Below are 23,250 nucleotides of genomic sequence, written 5' to 3'. Positions count from 1 at the left end.
ATTTAGAGAGGGGAAAAAAGAAAAAAAGAGAAGTTGCCTATTAAGACGTGGCAATAAAAAAAAATAATATAACTTGCATCTAGGGGTTGGCCAGGTTTGCACCTGCCAAGCCAAGGGCACAGGTCCTGTAGGGGTGCAAAAACCATATCCCTCCACTCAGGCATGGTGTGGCTAGAGTCCACCAGTCCTTCTGCACATTTTGCGGACCATTCCTCCACTGCTCTGGGCTGCCAGGCAAGGTGCACAAGCTTCTCTGGGTGCCTTGGAGGAATCCAGTTGCTGGTGTGGGGGGATGAGGGGGCACCAATACAGAGCACAAGGGAGCCTAGGTATGCCTCTGCTTGCATACAACATTGCAGAGACTAACAATGTGACTCTTTGGGAATAATGTGTCATTTTTCCTTTGAGAGTTTGTATGATATGGCATGTGGCATGTGGGGACGCGGGTGGCGCTGTGGGTAAAAGCCTCAGCGCCTAGGGCTTGCCGATCGAAAGGTTGGCGGTTCGAATCCCCACGGCGGGGTGCGCTCCCGCTGCTCGGTCCCAGTGCCTGCCAACCTAGCAGTTCGAAAGCACCCCCGGGTGCAAGTAGATAAATAGGTACCGCTTACCAGCGGGAAGGTAAACGGCGTTCCGTGTGCTGCGTTGGCTCGCCAGATGCAGCTTTGTCACGCTGGCCACGTGACCCGGAAGTGTCTCCGGACAGCGCTGGCCCCCGGCCTATAGATGTGAGATGGGCGCACAAACCCCAGAGTCTGTCAAGACTGGCCCGTTCGGGCAGGGGTACCTTTACCTTTACCTTTATGATATGGCATCCAGAGAGGGAAACATAGGGACAAAACTCATAGCAGGGAAAGCCACAGAAAGCTTAATAGTGAAGTTAAGGTATTTCCATTACTCTAGTGTCCCATAGTAGGTCACCTGTGAGGGGAAAAGGGGCCTCATTTCCTCTACCAGTAGCAATATACAAGTTTGTCAAAAGAAGTCAGACTTGACCATTTTCTTCTCTTACTACCAAGGGTTGAAAATTTTAGTCAAAGCAAGTAAGTGACATGCTATTTCTCTATCACTGCTTCTATTAGCTTAATTAAAACCTGAAATGCAGTGTGGGCAAGCCTGGAAGTGCTAGTTACTCTCTCCCCCCCCCATTCATTCTGTAGCAGCAGCGGGGGGGGGGGAGCTATTCCTTGCTATTGCTTAGATTTCTGAAAAGTTTCCAATGACTCAATGGTGTACAAACACAGCTCTCTCCAATGTCACAAGCTAAATAAGACAAAAAGTAGCCAGCAATCAGAATCAGTCAGATGAAACACTAGTAGCTTTAGTTTAGCTTTTCACTGTTTAGATTCTACACTGTTAGTAGCAATACAATCCTGCTTAACAATTGCTTTTTGTGAGCATCTTAAAGGTTACAATTAAAGGCAACAATACATTGTTATACTATGTATTGTTTTGTGCTGTATTCTCTGTTTTATTGAATTTGTATGTAGCCATTTTACTGCATTTTTTAAAACAAAGAAACAAACAAGGTTACAATTCCATGCATGTTTAGGTGGCAGTAAACCCCACTGAACTCAAATGGCATTTACTCCTAAGCAAGCATGGACCAAAAGAGATTTAGCTACAATAGTGTTGGACTTTACTTTGGGTGGATGAGAAAGCAAGGGAAAGCAAGACAGAACATCCTATAGATTATTTTCGGTACTGTCAAAATATATTTGATTTTGAGGGTTTGGGGAAATGATGAAGCCACCCCACCGAGCCCACGCAGATTTATTCGCAACCGAGCAGAGACACAGCAAAGCAGACGACAGCTATATTTAAATGAGAAGAGAAAAGATGAGAAGAAAGGAAAGGGAGGCCTTGATTAGCTCGGAGAAAAGGCTTTCGCCCGGACTAGGCCCGACTTCTAGCGATTAGGCCCTGAATGGGTTACCCATAGCAACCGCAGCTCAGAAGAAGTAGGGAGGGGAAGGGGGGAGGGGAAAGAACTTCCAAACACGTGACGTCCATCACGCGCTTGTCATCAACGACGCGCTAATCCGTTTGCCCAATCCCAAGATTTGCTTTCCCCCCTCCCATTGGGTCCCTCCTCCTTGCGCCCGCGCGCTCCGAGGAAAAGCAACGTTCCTTTAATCCCGTCGCACGCGCGCTCGCGTCACTCCGGTGTCTACGGCTGCTCCTCCTCCCTGCTCACCCCTCCTCCCCCTCTTACGTCCCACCCTATATCGTTGCTGTGCCGGCAGCCAATGAGACGGAGTGTCTCATTGGGCCAATGGGGAAGCTCAGCTCTGGTGGCGAGAGCAACAGCGGCGGTGGCCGTGGAGGCTGGGGCTGTGTGTGTGGGAAGGGAGGAAACGGCGCTGGCTGGGCGAGAGAGCGAGCGAACGAGGCAGGCACCGCGGCGGACGAGGAAGGCACCGCTGGCGAATCGACGCTCGGGACAGCGAGGAGGCAGCGAGAGCCGCCGGGAAGGCGGGTGGGCCATGGAGCGGGCGAGCCGGAGGAGGCGACGCCGGCACTCGTAAAGGCCCGCTGCCCCCTGGGCGAGCGAAGGAGCGAGCGAGGCAGGCGGGCGGCCGGGCGAGAGGCCTCACGCACTCGCCCTCACGGGCCTCGGGCCTCAGCGGCGCACAGGCAAGGGAGAGAGGCGGCGGCGGCGGCGCAGGGAACCACGCGCTCCGGGTAAGGAAGGCTCCGCACCTCAGTGAGGGCTCTCGGCGGGGGCGAAGGGCCTGCCCGGCTTGGCGGCGCGAAGTCCACGGAGGCCCCGCGCGGGGTAGAAGCGGGTGTTGATAAGGTGCCGAATGACGGGGGTGCGGGCGGGGCGAAGGAGTGCTAGGATGGTGCCTGACCCGGGTTTGCGGAGCGACATACGTTGCATGCGTGAGGGGCGCCCTGGAGGGAGCTGCTGCCGCCACCCCCGAGAAACTGATGAGGCCTACGGTGAAAACGAGGGGGGAAAGGGTAATACTGGCCACGTGTGTGTATTTGTGTGTGTCGAGTATGTGGGGGGTGGGGGGAGGGTTGGAAGGGTATTTAGTCAAAACGAAGTGGTGGGGTTTTGCGGGGGATTAAAAAGAAAAGAGAGGCCTATCTGTATATGAGGAAAGGGCGTTGAGATTACATTGTAGGGCACGTTGGTACGTTCTCTTCTATTTTGGTGAGAAGGAACATTTTGTTTTATTTCCATAAGCATTTGTGGTAAAAGTGGTGGCCAAAGAGCATTGGGGTGTGTGGGATTTTAAAGCCCTTCAATCTCATCCTCTGGTAGATGCACAAGTGTCTTCCCACATTTCTAATTGCCTCTTTGGGGGTGCAGGTTCTAATCTGTATTAGTGGTTGTAGGTACAGATCTGTTGTACAGGTTGAGGTAACTACAGGACTGTGTTGTATGTCACAAAAAGTGAAAGGAAGTGGGCAGAATGTGTTGGTGTTCATGAAGAAGCTGATGAGCTGGTGTGTGTGTGTGTGTGTGTGTGTGTGTATAGTAATGGTACGTGGAAAGGAAGGTTGAGGGTTGCTAAAGACAGACAAGGGTTGAGTCTCTAGAGTTTGACTGGGATGTTATGGGTATGGGAGATTGGGCACACAGCAGAAATGTGGAGATGGAGTATATTGCATAGATGCTTTGTAGTTGGAAACCAGCTGCTGAAACAGGGAGGTGTGGAGCGCTGGTGCTGCAGAGGCAGATGGTGCAGGATTGGGTGGGGGTGGGGGTGGGGTGAGGTCAGAGTCTGGTAAAACTCACAGCAGAAAGGAGTGGAAGTTATGGAGTTGAAAGCCCAGGGTACTAGCAAAATGTCTAGGAGGAGGGATGTTATTTGTTGGAATAGATTCAGTGAAGATTACGCTTGCTATGGTAGTTTCCTTTTCCCATTTCATCATCTTTCAGTCGGTGTTAGCTATGTGTATATGTGTAAAAGAAGAGCTCTTCTGCCTTTTGTTTCTTTTTCTTAGTTTCTTCTGTGGATTGTCTTCCTTTCTCTTAAAACAAGAAATAAAAAGCAGCTGCATGTCTCCAAACAGAATTTAGGATCCCTCTCACTCCTCCTGTCTCTTAAGAAAGAGAATTGATTACATGTTTAGAAAGGCAAATTGTCCACCCCCCCTTCTCCAAGAAGCTTGGATGAGCTGAGCCCTCCAATGCCCTCTGCCCTTTTCCCAGAGAAAGCAGCTGTCTTGTGAGGGATGTGTGCGTGTGGATTGAAAATCAGTCTGTTCATTGAGACACAAGGGCTGGTGTGTTCAGATCGGCTCCTGCTCATTAAAGTTGTGGCTCTGTTTTGATATTCAGTTGCAGGAAGGAACTTGTCCCCTCCCCCTCAGTTTGTACACAGATCTCCCTTGTCACCAGGAACCTGGCCTTATAGATTAAGAGTGAGCAGATCAGTCACTGTCTTTTAAAGCCAAATGCATCTCAGAGGATAATTCTAGAAACTGAATGGGGGACAAAATAGCTAAGGCAAAGAATGTAGTAAAATTAGGTAACATATTTTTTTGTTTGAACACTTTGTAGTTTTAATTCACAGATGATCAACTGTAATGGACGATGGTAATTTTGCTTCTTAGTTTTTCCAGCTCACACTATTTCTGTTATTTTTTTCAACATGGCCATTCCATTATCAGTTACATTTCCTGGGTAAAACGCCCTCAGAAAACAAACAGAGGTGTTGCTTTCAAAATGGATTTTAAGCTTTTGTTGCATACGTTTCTTCTAGTTAAGAAGGGAGCTTAAATCTGTGATTTTTTTAAAAAATGACTCCCAGGGTTGTAGTGAAAGGGAATTCCCAGAGTAAAATGTCAATATCTGAGGCACTTTTAATGGGCAACAATGGGTATCAGTAGACGGCATGGTATAGGGAGTTAGAGTGCTGAACTCAGATCTTAGGAAGCAGGGTTCAAATCCCCACTTAGCCATGAAGCTCATAGGGTGATATTGGGCCAGTCATTATCTGTCAGACCAACCGGCCTCATAGAGTTGTTGTTGTGAGGATGAAATGGAGAGGGGGAGAAGTGTGTACACCACTTTGAGCTCCTTGGAGAAAATGTGGGATATAAATATAAAAATCAAAACAGTAGTTGAAAAATAAGTGAATTATTTGAACTGAGAAGTTTGTATATTGTATGCTAGATAGAAAAGGAGCCTAAAATGTGTTTTGTTTTGTAGTCAGAAAGTATGCATTTCTCTCTCTCTCTCTCTCCAAGTCTACTGGAATTGGATTTCCACATACAGATATGTTGTTTAACCTTAGGAATATCACAGAGGTAGAGTTAGCTGGTAACAAGGATAGAATCATACAGGCAGCCTCCATAGTTCACACATGGTTTTCTCATGCTTCTCTTTGCCCTTTTATAATTAACTGCCTAAGCTGGTTGAACAGGACAAGTTATTGAGGATGTTCTTGAGACTCCTGTCAGTCTAACATTAAAGCACCAGTAGCTCTTCAAGACTGGAAGTGTGGATGAGAGTGCTTCATGTGCGGTTGCTATAGATGGGCAGCATAATGGTTCCCGTATGCACAGCTCTGGTCTCATAGCAGAGGCAAATAAATCTGGTCTGCATTTGAAGACACAATTCTTTTTCACCAGAGAGAAGACTTATGTTAGTAACACACTGCAAGTGATAACATGGCCTGTCCTTCCCCCACACAAATGTGTACAATACAGAATAATAATTTGGTGGCTCATGCAGCAAATGTTATTACCCTCTGCTCAAGTACTATATACAAGGAATTGATAAGGCTAGCCTGTGCACATCTACGCCTTCTCCCAAGATTGAACTGGGTAATAAATTTTACATCAGTTTGGGCAAGGCAAGGACAATGTGCTAGTTAACTGTTTCGGGCTAGGAGAGGAGGAATTGTCTTAGTAGGAAAGCTTTAGAAGAGCCACAGCTCTGTCCCCATGGTATTTTGCATATATCTGGTTGCATGAATTACTTGACAGCATTGTTACAATTTGTTCAATATTGCGACCTTTATAGTTAGTGCAATTTGATTATATTCCACTGTGCTAATATTGAGATCATATAGGTCCTTGAATAATATTTGGTTCACAAGCATAGGCTTCTTTTTCATTCCGCTGTTATACTACTCTGAGTATTGTCTGGCTTTATTTATGCTATATCAATTAGGGAAATCTTTTAACGAAATAAAAACCTTCAATTCTTGCTTTACATTTAGCTTAAGGTAAAATGAAAGTATAATATTTTTATTTGCTTGAAAGTACTTACCTTATCAAGATATAACAATAATACAAGCTTTAAAAATTGATGAAATATTAAGTACTTTATTTTTTGCTGTTCAAATAATAGAATGAGTATGTTGTTTTAAGCTTCTCTCCTCTGCTTTGATATTGTTTCAGGCTTCTGTTGAGCTAAGCAGGCAGATCCTATGCTAGTTTGAGTGGTTAGTTGAGCTGTGCTTAGTCAAGCTGTACTGTAAAAGCAGTATTTCTTTTTTTCACTAAACCAAAATTTATATAACTTCTGTTTGTTTGATCCATATAATTCTAATGTAGTTCATGCAAATAAGGTGCAAATATTTCAGGGATTGGCTTTGAGTTTGCTCATTTCCTGTTCTAAGTGGTTTGTAAACATTGGGTTAAAATATTATATTTTTGGTACTGTTATAGGTAAACATACTGATTTTTAGCAATAGGATTCTTAAGTGGGAAAGGCAGCAGTGAGAGGAAACATATCAAGAAGCAATTGCATGTGTTAATGTTCAGACTACAGGGATGTATATGGTATGAGTGGTTATAGTTACTGAGCTGGGAGTGAAATTGAAACGCCTGCATTGTTCTTTTATTTATACTTTACATCTGCAAAATAGAATGCCTATTCTCTTGGTTTTTTAAAATTCATTTTTAGTGGGAGATATTTTCTGTACTTCAGTGAATCATAAATGTCTTTAGGATTTTGGCAAACCTTGCTGTTGGTGGAGACACTGATGACAGGAAGGATATTTTCCTAAATGGAATGATATCTGTAAATGTCTGTTTTCTAGAATTCTTTGTAGATTTGAATTTAATGAATCAGGAGTATTTGCGAAGTGTGTTAGAATGTTCTGAATATTGCAGCACTTTTTTTAGTAATTACTTCAAGGGCAACCTTTTCTATGTATCCATATATACACACACAGGTGGCAGCCATTTTGAGTGGGAGTTCCATTCCTGGCCCCTGCGTGTGCGTTGGCAGAGCACGCATAACCCTGTTCCAGCCCCATTCTGCCCTATTCCAGGTCCAAAAGGACCCACGTGCTGGTAGTTGTGTGTCGATTGGGCACGCACAAAATGGTCACTGCCTATAGTAGTCAAATGTACTGATCCTTGAGTCAGAACATTTAATCTGACTTGTACTTTGCTGCTAGACTGTATGTTGGACAGTACTTGATTCAGCTTTTGGGAAAAGTATGTTTTGAATCCCAGATGGCATCATTTTCCTTATGATTGTTAGTGTTGGGTTTTAAAGGCATTCCCTGTTGTTTCCGTATGAAGTCCAATAAGCCAAGTTAAATAAATCAGTTTGAATCAATGGGAAGAGTGGGGTCATTTATAGTGTTAGAGATGCATAGGATACTATAGGAAAGAAGGATAGGCAAAGCAGGAATACATTGTAATGGAGAGAAACAGAAAGCTGTAGAAACGTTGTAAGTGTCTTGCTGATTGCTTAGTCATTGTAAGTGACTAAGGTGAATGTGGAATTGTGTGTTAATTAATAAGCAATTGGAGACCCATGCATCATATCTGCCCTCCTATGTGTGTTGCCTGGTTCCCTAGATGGTGAAAGAGGTTTGGAAAACATGAATTGAGTGACAAGAGAACTTGGAAGACATCACTTTAAGGATTGTGGGATGAAGGTTATTTCTTTTTATTAGATTTATATCCTGCATTTCCTCCTAAGGGATCTCAGGGCAATAGGGGCATCCCCTTACTTCTCAGAGTGGCTGTCCAGGAAAATTGGTTGCTTGCTTAATATGGATGGAGTGGTCAGAGTTCCAGTGCTGCGATGGAACTCAATAAAAGTCTGCGGACAAACTGGGTTTATTCCTCAGAGTACATGGGTGATGAGCAGCAGTGAGTGTGGTGTGCTTTGACAATTGATTAAATATAACATTAACATTTATTGTGAAATACTTCAGAATTATTATGTATTTGTAAAGTAACCTAAGGTCCCAGCCACAAATACTAACTTCAGAATAAATGTCAAAATTTATTTGCAGTTGAATTTGAGTATATGTTTAGAAATTTGACCTTTAATTGATTTTATTCTCAAAGTCAGAAGTATTTACATTCACTGTTGCCAACTCACTGTGGCTAGTGTTGGCATGCTGTCTACCAAGCAAATGGTGCAGCCTGACATACTGTAAATGTTTAGTTGGAAGTCAGTCCCAGTGTGCTGAATGGGGTTTCTCCCTAATAGGTGTGTGGGGGATTGCAGCTCTCTGGATCTGATGAGTTTGCTTGAGGGTAAATGGAAAGCGTCCAACACAAAGTATCTTAAGATCTACTTTGCCGTGAGCTGTTAAAGATGGATTCAGTAAGTTTCCCTTCAATAGAGCTGCTTTCTTAGTTGTCCTGTGTGTATTAATTTTCTCCAGATGAGTTACAAATGAAAAGGATCGCCTCATAAATAATGGTGGTTTTTGTTGTATTAATGTAGATACTTCACACATATAATCACGTGTTTTAATTCTGCATGTAGTTGTCCCAGAGGTAGGCAAAGAGTAACAAATGTTTCCCAGAGTGGAAAAAAGGTGTTCCAGAAGCTTGTTTTGTCAGTTCGTCATTCTCCATTTTTTGGCTGTGCTTTCAAATAAATTTACAACTTTGTAAATATGCTGATGGGGCTTGCTATCTTAGAGGATAACACTGAAACTCAAATAGCCAGGCCAGACCTGACCACCTATCCTTTTTATAAATCTATGGGACATGATATCCAGGTCTCTTCTTTTCTGAAGCTTTTGTTGTGATCTTTGGTTAAACAAACCTAATCATTGTTCAAAAGCTGAAAGGCTTACATTGCATATCTTACATGACACCTTGATTATATTTAAGCTGCATTGTAGAGTTATGAAATACCATTTTGGGGAGCCTACAGTTGCTGTTAATAGTTTTTATCTCATTTTCAATTCCCCCTTTCATTATCTAAAACCAAGGTTTAGGTATGAAAAATAGCCTCCATGACAAACTTTGCAACTTCAGCAGTAGCTAAATCTGTCAGATTTCCTAGCAAACTGCAATATCTTTTTAGTTCACTATGTGAACCAAGTATGTTCTATTCAACACAATTTGTGTGAGCATAGACCAAAATTGTGCGAGCATAGATCAGTTGGGATATCATCATTCACTGTCCCATAGACAGTGTATTGGGGATCAAGAGCTGAGAGAGAACTTTGGTAACAGTATTTTCTCCCCATTGCCTTCCCAGGTCACGTTTGCAGTTGCTTTTATGCAGTGATGTGAGGCACACACACGACTGTCTGCTTTGTCCCTGCCATCTGGATAAATGCAACATTCCAGTTTGCTGCACTGCCCTTGGCATTTAGGCTCTGAATTATTTATCCTCAAGGAGTCTGTAGGCAGTCTCTTTGCGTCTTTAAAGAAAGTCGAGAAGGGTCTGTTGGTTAAAACCAGTACTCAGCCTGCTTTATATACAGAAAATTTAAAGCGTAGATTCTTCTCTATTGCTTTAATAATGCAAGATTTTATAAAATCACACATTGTATTTAAAAAGCTATCTGGTTAATGCTTTTGATCTCAATTCACTGTCACAGGCAGGGTTTTTATCTTGGTTACTATCAGATATTTCATGTAAAAAAAAATCCAACTTTGGATATGCTTCTGGTAAAATATGACATTTTTTAGATGTGTGGACTTTAATGTTAGCATGTGGAAGAAGCTACCAGGCAATATTTGTATATATTTATGCAATAGAGAAAGGAACTCTGCATTGTGGAGTAGATTGCCAGGATGGGTGGTTGACCATAGCTAACTAATGTCACTGCTTCTCAACCTCTGTGCAGCTGGCCTGTATATAGGAAATAGATTTTTTTAAAAAAATAAAAAATTGTGTGTGGGGGCAGCAGCATGCCACTGTTAAAATCCAGTCATGAGGTGTACAGTGTGTGCTAACTGGAGTCCACACTGGAAAAATGGAGGACACTCAACATTTCAGAGGATGTTCCAGAATTGATCAAGTGGAGATGGACTAAAAATTAGTTTTGAACATCTCATACTTTTAAAATGGTTGAAGGCCAATGGTTTTTTGTTCTAGAAATTTGTAAATTATTGAGTGACTATCTTTACTAAAGCATAATCATTAAAAGAATTGGTATGTTGACCCCTTTCCCTAAATTTAAATCAGAGTTTATTTGCATCTCTGGTGTCTCCTGTAGTTATTCAAAATGACAACCATTCTGGACCGTCTCCCAGTCATAGGATTAGTATATTAATGGTGGGCAGAAGAAGGAAGGTCTCTGGGTGATTTGGAGTAGATCATTAATCCTTACCAGCTCCAATTAAAATAATAATCATGATAGTTTACGTCAAGTTGCCTATATATTTTTACTGAATGCAAACATTCCCCCTTCCTTCTTAAGCCCATTGCATTTAATGTTAGAAAGTGATTAAAAGACAAAAAAATTAAGAGGAGAAAATGAGACAAAAAGAGGGGGAAACGATCATAAGTAAAAGGAAAAAAGAACAATACAGTATATATATTTTAAGTGACTTAGTATTTCAATATGTGTGATGAGCCATATTCTACATATAGTAGTTCCAAAAATCATGCCAGATGGGTTGAAATTTAGTTTCTTTCAATGTTTTAGTGTATATATGATCCTTTACTGAGCTGTCAGCTTAAAGTGATCATGTGTCCATCCATCAATATTGGGTGCAGTGCATGTTTTAAAAATGTTTCTGGGAACTGACTGCCTTGAGTTTGCTATAGGATTTTACCTAAGGATTGTTGTATGTTAGACTTATAAAGGAAATGTAATTGGAAACAGCCTTCCCATGGTGTCTGCTCTGACTGAGACATAGAGAACTACATACCCCATGAATTGTTATTGCACTGTCTGTACAAACTTGGCATGGGAATTGTTCACCATGGGGAGCTAACATGCTGCAGGGCACTGGATGAATTTGAGAGACCTGAATTCAAATCCCTGTTTAGCCTTGAAGTAACTGGGGTCAGTCCTCTCTGTTTAATCCTGTGTTAGAAATCAGCCATGTGCTAGGCATGTTTTGCAATTGGCACAGGTCCAACTGCAACCACAAAATGCCAGGTTGGTTTCTGGGGAAAACAAAATGTAATTTAGAGAAGGATCTGAAATATTTTCCTTGAAACTTGAATTTGTTTTATTTTAAATTGTTTTATTTGATGTTTTAATGTCTTGTAAACCACCTTGATTTGTTCTTTAAAATATAAAGTGGTATAGAAATGAAAACAACAGCAACAAACTTCATGGGGGCATTCCATTGTGGCGACTGTAACCTAGGTTTAAGGAGCCATTGGGTATTAGATTATATTTCTGAGTTTCTAACACTGGTAAACTAATTAACAGGATTGTTGTGAGGATCAAATGCACTGACATAATACAGTGGTGCCCCGCAAGATGAATGCCTCGCAAGACGGAAAACTCGCTAGACGAAAGGGTTTTGCGGTTTTTGAGCTGCTTCGCAAGACGAATTTCCCTATGGGCTTGCTTCGCAAGGCGAAAACGTCTTGCAAGTTTGTTTCCTTTTTCTTAACACCGTTAATACAGTTGCGACTTGACTTCGAGGAGCAACTCATAGAACGCGGTGTGGTAGCCTTTTTTGAGGTTTTGGTGATTTTTGAAGCTTTTCCAAAACTTTTCCAACACCGTGCTTCGCAAGACGAAAAATTCGCTAGATGAAAAAACTCGCGGAACGAATTAATTTCGTCTTGCGAGGCACCACTGTATACTGCACCTTAAGCTTCTTGGAGGAAGGCAGGGATGCAATTGAGATTAAATGCAATTGAGTGGTATCACTGTGGTTAAGTATAACTATTATTCCAGTTGTAAACTACTTCTTCTTTTTTGCTTTCTGAAACAGTTAGTGCTTGCTAGAAATAAGCAAATGATCCCTAATTTCAGACAATGCCAGCAGTTAGATGCACATTTGGTGGAGGCCAGGTGATTGTATGCTATTGCCTGTTGTTGTCTTCCTTCCTCAATCCAGAGGAATTTCTGGAGCATTTGTGCTTCTGTAGTTAATTTGAAGGCTCCTTCATATTCCAAGGCTTCCAGTTTGACCTCCAAAGCACCTAGAAAGAGGTAATGACACAATACAAACGTTAAAGCAAGATTTTATGGGTGGCCACTGCATTGCACTGATGCTATTGCTGACATTGAGCTTTGTTTTTTCATGCCAAAGCCCTAATAATATATAATCCAATTATTTAAAAGATAAGACCAATGTATGTACATGCATTTAGCTCTCCTTTCTTGTATTTATTTTTAGTTAAGACAGAGCATTAATTTCAGAAGAGCTATTTTTGATAGATTGGTGATTGCTTATTTCAGAATTTGATACATGAATCGTTATGGGATTTCAGCTGAAAAATGTCCTTCCCACTGTGTCACAACAGTGCTATTTATTCAGCCTGAGTTCTCCCCCACTCTGGAGTTATTTGACATCTGAGTATTGGCTGTAGTCCTAAAACATACTTTTAAGACAGGCAACAGTGGTCTGTAAATATGGTTGTGTAATTTAAAGATTTTGCTTTGCTTGGGTTTCTGCTGTGGCATAGTACAAATGTCCTATATCTGTATATAGTGTTGGGTAGCTGATTCTATTGATCTACTGTACTATAATTGCCCTAGCCCTCTGTCTCTGAGTGGCAGGGGTCTGGATAACTTCCCAGGCAAAGTTTCTCCTACAGAGCCTTTCTATTAATGTACAAAAGGACAACTTAGGCTTTACATACCTTTCATCTTCTTGATCTGCCCTCTTTTTGCATCGGTGTCCTTATGACACTGTACTGTTTTGGGACTAAGAGTGAGTACTGTGACTGGGTGTCATCTTGACACTGGCACAAGGCCAACCGTGGCCTCTGACCACTTGGGCAACAGAGCAGCTCATCACATGATCAGATGCTTAAGAGTATTTATTTTTGTGTAGTCAGTCTAGCAACCTGTTGGCGTATCTAGTATTCTGTTGCCATATCTCCTTACCAACCTGGTTTAGTATGACTTTTTATTTGCTCTGCAAAGAAAAGCAGGGTGTAGCTTTAAACATATAAACAATTTTTTTAAACTTCACTCTTGTCAAACTGGAACAAAAAAAAATCACACAAAGAAACACATAATTTGTTGACTCTTGCTCTGGCATGGCAGTTTTAACAATGTTGGAAGCATGTGTGCATGCTATTTTGTATCAGTTGTGCTCACTATGTTACATTGGGCAGATAATAAGCTTGCTGACCGGAAGGTCAGTGTTTTGAATCTGCGTAATGGGGTGAGCTCCCATTGCTCTCTCCTAGCTCCTGCCATCCTAGCAGTTCGAAAGCATACCAACGTGAGTAGAAAAATAGATGCTGCTGCAGCGGGAATGTAAATGGCGTTTCTGTGTGCTCTGGCACTCCTCTTGGTGTCCCGTTGTGCCACAAGCGGTTTAGGCATGCTAGCCACATGACCTTGAAAGCTGTCCATAGACAAACGTCGGATCCCACGGCCTGAAGCGAGATGAGGGCTCTGGAGGCTAGTACTTGGGAGAAAGCTGGTGGAGCAAATCTGTAACACGCATTGTATAATGTAATCTGTTCTTTTAAGAGTGTACTATACTACAGAACACCTTATATTTACTCATTCAATTATTTGCATCAAATTGTGCTTCATATATTTAGCTACTGAAGGTACCTATCTAATCTCTGCTCCCCAATCAAGTATATTGAAGTAACTATGTTTAAACATTAAGCTTCGTGAAAAATAATATGCTTCTGGTGCTATCCAGTGAACAGCTTCATAAACATGGTAGGCAGGGTAGCCCTATGTAACTTTTTCAGTATAATAAAGGGTTACAGTTCTGGTGAGTTATGTACAGTGGTGGTGGACAGGGCAGGGGAATACCGTATTTTTCATTCCATTGGACGCACCAGACCATAGGAGGGGGAGAACAGGAAAAAATTTAAAACAAGGTGCGTTCAAGGTACATTCACCAGAGCTTGTGGGGCTGGCGGTGGGGGGAAGCGCTGCTTTCCCCCACCGCCAGCCTCAAAGATCCCTGAAGCCTTTGGAGCACAGCGCCCCGCTGCCCTACAGAGGTTTGCGCGCAGCAATCCCCAAGCTAGAGCAGCGAGACGGAGCCCTCCGTCTCGCTGTTCTGGCTTGGGAACAGCCTTGCTAGCTTCTGCAGGACAGCGGGGTGAAGGCACCCCGCTGCCCTGCAGAGGTTTGCGCGCAGCCGTCCCCAAGCTAGAGCAGCGAGATGGAGCCCTCCGTCTCGCTGTTCTGGCTTGGGAACAGCCTTGCTAGCTTCTGCAGGACAGCGGGGTGAAGGCACCCCGCTGCCCTGCAGAGGTTTGTGCGCAGCCGTCCCCAAGCTAGAGCAGCGAGATGGAGCCCTCCGTCTCGCTGTTCTGGCTTGGGAACAGCCTTGCTAGCTTCTGCAGGACAGCGGGGTGAAGGCACCCCGCTGCCCTGCAGAGGTTTGCGCGCAGCCATCCCCAAGCTAGAGCAGCGAGACGGAGCACTCTGCAGTGCTCCGTCTTCCTGTTCTGGCTTTGGGCTTAGCGGCGCAGCCTGCATTCGCTCTATAGGACGCACACACATTTCCCCTTAATTTTTGGAGGGGGAAATGTGCGTCCTATAGAACGAAAAATACGGTATCAGGAACCTTGTAGATTCAAGGCACTGTTAGTTTCCAGGACATGAAGTGTCTTAATATTCTCTCTCCTCACAATGCTCCTCAAAATGGTTGAACTGTTTGTAGTTAGCATTGTGAGAGTGAAATCTGTAATGCATAAAGTAAAAAACTGAATGTTTGAATATTGACAGTTTCATGTGGAATACAGTACAAGCTATGGTTTGGGGTGTGTTTTTTTACCTAAATCTATCTATTAAGGTATTTATGGTAACATACAAGAAAAAACACAACTTTACCCAGATATAAGTACTGTAGCTAGAAAAATCCCAGCTTGTTAAAATTCTACAAATTACATGTCCATTTAAGTTGTGGAAGTTCTGAACCAATGTTTGCAATGATTAATGAGCTGGAGTAGGGCTAATAAAATGAAGCTTAATCCAGATAATGTGGAGGTACTGTTTGTTGATGGGTGTTTTCTGACCAGAACGTTGGTGTTCATCCTGTTCTGGATAGGATTATGCTTTTCCCTTAAGGATCATGTTTGCATTCTTAAGGGTACATGCACCATTCACCAATGTAGACAGGTTTGCCAGCTGTGGACTGTCTCGGATGGAGAATGTGGATGCAGCATCCATGATCTAGTAACATACTGTTTAGACTAGAGTAATGTGTTGTGCATGGGAATGCCCTTTGAAAACTATTCAGAAAAGTAAGTCAGTGAGAAGTACTGAAACTAGATTGCTGACTGGGCCTGGGTATTTGGAGTACCGGTATTTATTACTAGTTTTTAAAGCAGCCACACTGATTCTCGGGCCATTTCTGGACATAATTCAAAATGATGGCATTTATATTTTTAAATTCTGTGGTTTTAGGACTCAGTGTAGTTTACAGATTATGCTCTCACACAAAACTGTCCCAGTGTTTAGATTCTTTTCTGAGTCCTTCTGCCTTTGGAGATGAAGTCCAAGATAAAATGTCTATGGTGGTGATTACCTCTGGTTTACTCTGTTTTAATGTGAATTTAGTTCTTTTTGAAATATTTTTTATGAGTGTATGTTTTATTTGGTTCACATTTTTTGGGTAATTTGCTCCGGGAGAATTTTGAAATTTAAGAGCAGGGTAAATATAAACAAATAATTAGAAACTGTTATGCTCACATTTACTTGTTGCTGATCTCAGCAAAATGGTTGAGTAGTTTGAATAAATGACCTTGCTATAGGTTTCTGCCTGTCTGACTTGTCAGTGTAATTGACATACCTGGTCTACTGTTGTTATTATTTTTTCTTTGTGGAATTCTTGATTATTTAAACAGGCACTAACTACCCTGTAAGCAGGAGACATTCAAAGTGCAAGTCCTTAAACAATGAAAGCAATGTCTTGTTCCAGCCAATTCCAGAATTCTCAGTATCTTAATATATAATTCAAAGCCATATGTTATCCTAGGAAGCAAGTTACAAACCTATTCACCAGCCCTTGTCTACAGAAGTGAAAACTGCAGTCTTAGAATATCCAAATGCCAAATTTTAAATTGCCATTTTTTTTAAAAAAAAGCAACAACTTGGTGTATTACAGGTGCAAATGGTTTTATTTTCTTTATTTTTGTTACTTTAAGGGTGTTTGCACCAAATGGAGGCAAACAACTGTGGTAAATAAGTCTTGGCAATTATTGTAGTTAATTATTATTTTTCACTGACATTGTACATTGGGGCATTTCATCAAAACCTGTACTGCAAATGTTCCTGCATTTTGCATGTATTGTCATGGAGTGTAATTTTCGCTTAACTGTAGTTTGCTTTTATATATTTTCCCCCTGGTTGTCATGGAAACTCAGTCCAGTGTTGCACTGGCTGCTAACAAGTGCTAGGTTACGTTGCCTTTTATAATGGAGCTGTGTTAGTCATGCTGCAGTTTTTCAGCGATGGAACCCCGTTTGGAGATGTACTTCATAAAATTATAACATGATTGCAGCATTTTGAGCATCTTTCAGAATGTAAATATTGGATATTTTATGAACAGTTTCTTTTGTTACAAGAGTTGGGTGCCTAAACTGGCTGTTGGAATCTTCACAGCATCTTTTCATGATAGGATTTGAAATCTTCTATATTATATTCATGATATCAAATAGCTTGATTAGTAGTATTTTCTTCCTGTGTCATGGAGCTCTGGTGGAAGATGTTAATGTTGTGATGTTAATGTTCTGGTGGAAGATGTTAATGTTCTTCCTTGTGTTCGTATAACTTCCTTAGTTTTTTGTTAAAAAAACACTGTCAAACTTGGAATATATTTAACTTTAGGGCCAATGAGGTGGTTTTTTTTTAAAGCAATGGAGTTCTTATGCAAAATAAATCAATCTGAAAACTGCATGTTCTTTTAGAGTGACAGAACAGATCTTGTCTTCGCTTGCTAGTACAGAAGGGCAAATCATGGCCCACAGTACTAAATCAAAGCACAAAATACAGGCAGGCAAATTGTTCTGCGTGATGGGCCACTTTGCAGAATGTGGGTTGCTTCATATTGTGAATCTGCATATGCTGTTGTTGTGATGTGAGACCATTAGTAATGGATGAGGCCTGTAGATCATGGGTAAGCAAATCACCTTCTAAATCTGGCTCGCGGACAGTCTGGGAATCAGTGTGTTTTTACATGAGTAGAATGTGTCCTTATATTTAAAATGCATCTGTGGGTTCTTTGTGGGGCATAGGAATTCATTCATTTCCCTCCCAAAAATATAGTCCGCCCCCCCAAGGTCTGAGGGACAGTGGACCGGCCCCCTGCTGAAAAGGTTTGCTGACCCCTGCTGTAGATGGTTTTCAGCCTTTCAGCTAGCCTATGAAAGACCAAGAGTCCTGGTAACTTAAAACCTTTGGTACTCAAAATTGATTTAGTTCTTGAGGATATTTTATAGACTCAGAGAATAAGATATTGAAAAATAACACAAATATTGCACAAATCTGTTAATAAAAACTGTCTTCATGTATTCAAGTTTGTCTGCTTAGTCATGTGAGCTGGAAAGTTTTTTTTAAAAAACACACCAAAGATTTCAAGGATTTTTCATGAAGCTGTGGGCTGCACAAATATCTCAGCATGTGGTTTGTGGGCCTTACATTGCTTGCTGATGGAGCACAGTCTGTTCTAATTCAACATTTTCTTTTAGCCTTAGACATGATCTAAGATGAGCAAAGGACAGCTTGTGTAATTCTCCAGAACTGTAAATGTACACAATACGAGAAAGCTATGTATAGAAAAAAGCAGTTCAATCCTGCCTAAATCATGTGAACATAGACTCTAAAATCTCCTTTCAGGTTATTCTCAGTGCTAAGATTTGCTCTTTGCAAGTTCCACCTCAGCTAATTGTTAAGGATTTTTTCAAAGTGCATTGCATAGTTTTTAGGAAAGAACAAATATATTATGTACCTTAGGTGTGTGTGGTTATAACAAACTAAAACAAGTTGTGTTTGTCTTTAATTTCGAGCATCTGTTTTGTTTCAATTTTTTATATTAAAAGGAAAGAGGATGATATTTAGGAAAGAGGATGATATTTAGGATTGGGATAGTAGAAATTTTTAAAAAAATCATTGCATGAATAGCTTTCTTGATTGTCATGTGCTTCATGTTATTGTGTAGACTTCCAAAATCATGTTATTTTTCTTGCTGAAAAATAGTCTGAACAGATAAAGGTAGGATCCATCAAGTATCTTCTGTGTGTCCAAGTATTTCCACATGCATTCATTGGGAATACTCTGGATCCCCCCATTTGAATGTGGCTGATTCATTGTGTTGGAAGCTATTACAAAGCATTTCCCTAAAATTTCTGGTGTGCTTATTTGATTGACTACAGGCTGCAGTGAAAAAGGGGAGGCCTCTGTAGTGCAAAAATGGGTAGAAGCATAGAGCAATATTTTCACACCTCTTTGCATCCTGCACGTTAGCAGTAAGCCTCAATTGTGGAAATGGTGGGGGGACGACGACAAGAAAGTCAGAAGTCTGAGTTTCATTCTGAAGGGACTGTGTTCATGAAGAAGCCTGTTCATGTGTGGAGCCGAACATGAAATATATGAGTGGAAGGCTGATACCAACTACTGTAGGATCTGGGGAAGTAAGTATTATCTGCATTTTTGAAGGCAGAGCCTTTAACACTGGGTTGGCGAAATGTGACCTTCTAGATGTTGCTGGGAGGAAAAAAACCCATCATCACTGACTTGACCATCCTATTTGGGGCTGATGGAGATAGGAGTCTGACAACATCTGGAGGGCCACAGGTTCCCCACCTCCACTTTAACTAATGGTTAAAACAAGCCAGATATAAATGGGTTTTTGCAGCTTTTTTGTGTGTAAAGAAATAAGATTATTATTTATTTATAGCATTTTATACTGCTCATTAGCAATAGGATTTTAGGTCAATGTACAGTTTTTAAACCATAAAATACACAAATACTGCATAAACATAGAATCAAAGATAATGTAAAACAACAGTAGTGCCCAAGGTTTAAAAAGGGCTTTGACATGTTTGCTTTTCTGATTCCCTTTTAGACCTTGGGCACTGCTGAAAAGCTTTAGAAAATAAAAGCCTCACAAAATAAAAAGGGTATTTACCTGGTGCTTAAAAACACTCAACACAGACACCAGTTGAGGGCATTCCACAACCAGGACACCTCCACTGACAATGCTTTACCCAAAGCAATTGTTTACCCCACCACATTTGGGGAGGGGGCATTAATGCATTGGTGTTCAGTATTGTGAGCCAAGGATACCCATGTAAAACCAAAACAAATGGCTATTGTAAAGTGATATATCTCTTATTGGTCTAAATATGTCATTTGCTAAAGTGGTTCCTTATGTACCACTGAGGTAGATTAGATGCTATCTTAATTTGTATTGCATTGTCAGGGTCAGCTCAGCAGAGATACACCAAGCAAATGTTAATTTTTACTAGCTGGCTTTAGACAAATAACTGCTAGCTTCTAAGTATTTGACGTATAGGCTTGTAGGGATATGAAGAACTGAAAGGGGTAGACAATACATATATTGTCAAAAACATTCTCTGAGCTCCTTAAATCAGGATTCATACTCTTTAGGTACTTAGCTTCTTTCAGTTTTCTCTTTACATGCATATATCAACATGAATAAATGTAGGTATGCTTACCCATAAAGTTCAGAGGCAGCCTTTTGAGCTTGACCAAAGATAATCCGTGGGTGGCGCTGTGGGTAAAACCTCAGCGCCTAGGACTTGCCGATCGCATGGTCGGCAGTTTGAATCCTCGCGGCGGGGTGAGCTCCCGTCGTTCGGTCCCAGCTCCTGCCCACCTAGCAGTTCGAAAGCACCCTTAAGTGCAAGTAGATAAATAGGTACCGCTTTATAGCGGGAAGGTAAACAGCGTTTCCGTGTGCTGCTCTGGTGCCGGTTCCCCAGAGCAGCTTCGTCATGCTGGCCACGTGACCCGGAAGTGTCTGCGGACAGCGCTGGCTCCCGGCCTCTAGAGTGAGACTGGCCCGTACGGGCAGGGGTACCTTTACCTTTACCTTAAAGATAATCCAGTGTGCAGAAGCTGGATGGAGAGTGGGGGAAGTAAGTTCCAGTTTTCATGAATTATTTTTTTTGGAGAAAGCTAGAGTTGTATTAAACAAATATTACTTTCCGTACATGTTTTCAGTCTTCTTTTAGGGATTGACACATTGTGGTCCAGCCTACCTTCTAGCAATTTAATGAAAAATGTCATAATTATCAGATAGAGAAGTTACCTGCAGTATCTTAGACAAATCTAATAATTGAATAATTTTAGTTTAAATTGGGGGTGGCTAACTGGCAGATGTTTATGAACTACAATTCTGATCACCCCCAGAATCTGTGGTTAATTGTCAGGGATGACAGGATTATATTCCTGTGGAAGGGAGACTAAAAATTAACAACAAAGGTGGGCTCTGTAAGATATTTACTCTGCAAAGTAAACTAAACACCTAGGTGTTTCCTTGCGCTGCTCTGGTTCGCCAGAAGCGGCTTAGTCATGCTGGCCACATTGCCCGGAAGCTGTTTGTGGATAAACGCCTCGCCTATAGCGTGCAACCCCAGAGTCATTCGCGACTGAACCTAATGGCCAGGGATACCTTTACCTTTATCACCTAGGGTTGTTGTTTTTTTAAATATCTTGTTGCCCTTTGTTTATTTAAGATACTTGTTTGGACTGCTTATATTTATTTGTTTATATTGAGATTAATCAAATAATCTTATCCTTGATGTCAGCTGGTGATTTTTTGTTTGTTTTGATTTTTAAAAGATTACTATTATTATTTTTCTTATATTAGCAGACAACCTTTTTTAGAATTATAGGAGTTATAGTGCAACAATGTCTAGAGGGAACCAGGTTTGCCACCCCTGCATTTAATGGCATGCTTCTCAGTAAAAGTTGCATGTTCTGTAAACTCTCCCTCTTATCCAGGGTACCCCACTCAGGATTTTTTTTTTAAAGCTGCCAGTAGTTCTTTTTAGCTGAATACAACTCCTGTATTAGAGTAACTGACTATTTAGTTGGTCAGCAGGCTGAAATGAGTCATCTTGAGGGATCTGGTTTTGGCTAGAATTTTGCTAAAACAACCACAAAACACTGTTTACATCTGACAAGAACTTGTTTCTAATAAAAGGAAATTACACACAATTTCATATACAATATAGGTTTGTTTTCGGTTTCCAGACAAAAAGGGAGGTAAAGCCCTATTTACAGTGTACTATAAATCCAGCACATTTATGTGCTGCAAATGTGGCTGGAATAGTCCAATATCCCATCAACTGTGGTGTTGGTGACATCTCGCTTTCTGTTAGCTTCTGTTATACTAGAAGTAGGGATTGGCACAAGGGTTTCAGATGGCTGGGGCATTAATTTTTCAGTAGCATGAGCCTATTTACTTAGGATTCCCTAATCATTTATTGCTAATAGTATATAAAGGACTGTGCCTGTGCAAGAAAAGCTGTCAGTCTGTTTGAAACCAAAACCTAGCCTCTAAGATATTCTGTGCTATAGCTGCAGTTTTCCTTTTCATTTGAAGTTCAGTATTTTTCAGGGTGCTGCTTGGATGTCAGCAATGCAAAATCTCAGAATTAAGAATTGGAGGAACAACACCAGAAATATATCAGTGTGAGCAGACCAGGGTGGAAAATAATGAATACACATAAGTGCTTGGTACTAATCAGTGGATGAAATACACTGTGATTGTTGGGTGCACACACTAAAGCAGGCTTCCTTAACCTTGGCCCTCCAGATGTTTTTGGCCTACAACTTCCATGATCCCTAGGTAGCAGGATGGTGGGGATTGTGGCCTCAAAACATCTGGAGGGCCGAGGTTGAGGAAGCCTGCACTAACGTAAATGAAAATAAACTTCTTGAGTTGTGGCATTTTTTAAAAAAGATCAACATTGTTCTGCAACAATTTGTTCTTTAAAAGGAATAAGGTAGAATTTTCAGATGGACCAGTGTTTTTGCCAAATAGAACCTCTATGAAGGCTTCCATGTACATTTCACTGAAAGATTATAAGAGTATCAGTTGTTATAAAGATAATTTTCAGAAGTGTTAGATCCCCCCCATTTTTTGACACATTCTAAGATTATACTTCTGTTCAACATAAAATGCATATTGCTTCCTTTCTCTTTCCTAACTTCTGGAATAGACATCTGAATTAGCTTTTTAGACACTAAGTACCCAACTAAAATATTTATTTATTACACTGCTATCCCGCCTTTCCTTCGAGAGGGTCATACGTAGTTCTCCATCTTCCCATTTTACCACAACAATCCTGTGAGGTATGCTAGGCTGAGAAGTAGTGACTGGGCCAAGGTCACGCAGTAAGCTTCATGGCTGAATGGGAATTTAAACCCTGGTCTCTCAGGTCCCAATCCAATCCAATAACTACTGTAGTATAGTGACTGGAGTGTTGAACCTGAACTGGGAAATGAGGATTAAAATTCTTCAACGATGAAGCACTGTAGATTGCTTCAGGCCATATTTCTGTCTAAATTGCTTAGCAGGATTGTAGGATAAAATGGGATAACCTTTTGAACTTCTTGGAGGCATGGCAAGATACAAATACGATAATCAAGGATGCAGGATACTAATACTTTCTACATCATCATTATCATCATCATCATCATCATCATCATCATCATTATTATTATTACCACCCCACCCACCCGTCTGGGTTTCCCCAGCCACTCTGGGCAGCTTACAGCATATAAAGTTTGCAAGCTTCTACAGTATTTCCCATAAAAATAGGCCCAATAAAATGTATCACTTTACTTGCTTTGTTTCTTCTTTGTATTATATGCAGCTTCCATTCTGTTTAGCATTGCAAAAGATCCCTATGGCAGAAATAGAAGTGTAACATGAGAGAGGCATTATGCTTTGTCTTTTTTTTTTTAAGTGCTCTCT

The 23,250-nt window shown here is 41.3% G+C and overlaps 1 protein-coding gene across 3 annotated transcripts in view; it reads left to right on the top strand.

Annotated features, from left to right (window-relative positions):
- The first annotated feature begins 2,307 nt into the window (after positions 1 to 2,307).
- ANKRD11 (ankyrin repeat domain containing 11) overlaps positions 2,308 to 23,250 on the top strand; it is a 212,959-nt gene continuing 192,016 nt past the window's right edge. For all 3 annotated transcript variants that reach the window (XM_082233086.1, XM_082233085.1, XM_082233084.1), the window contains exon 1: positions 2,308 to 2,685. The gene's annotated coding sequence lies outside the window, so the exon portion shown is untranslated. The remainder of the gene's footprint in view (positions 2,686 to 23,250) is intronic.

Source organism: Podarcis vaucheri (genome assembly GCF_965113315.1).
Source record: "Podarcis vaucheri genome assembly, chromosome: 7".
NCBI classification, from domain to species: domain Eukaryota; kingdom Metazoa; phylum Chordata; class Lepidosauria; order Squamata; family Lacertidae; genus Podarcis; species Podarcis vaucheri.
This window is presented reverse-complemented; position numbering and strand designations above follow the sequence as displayed.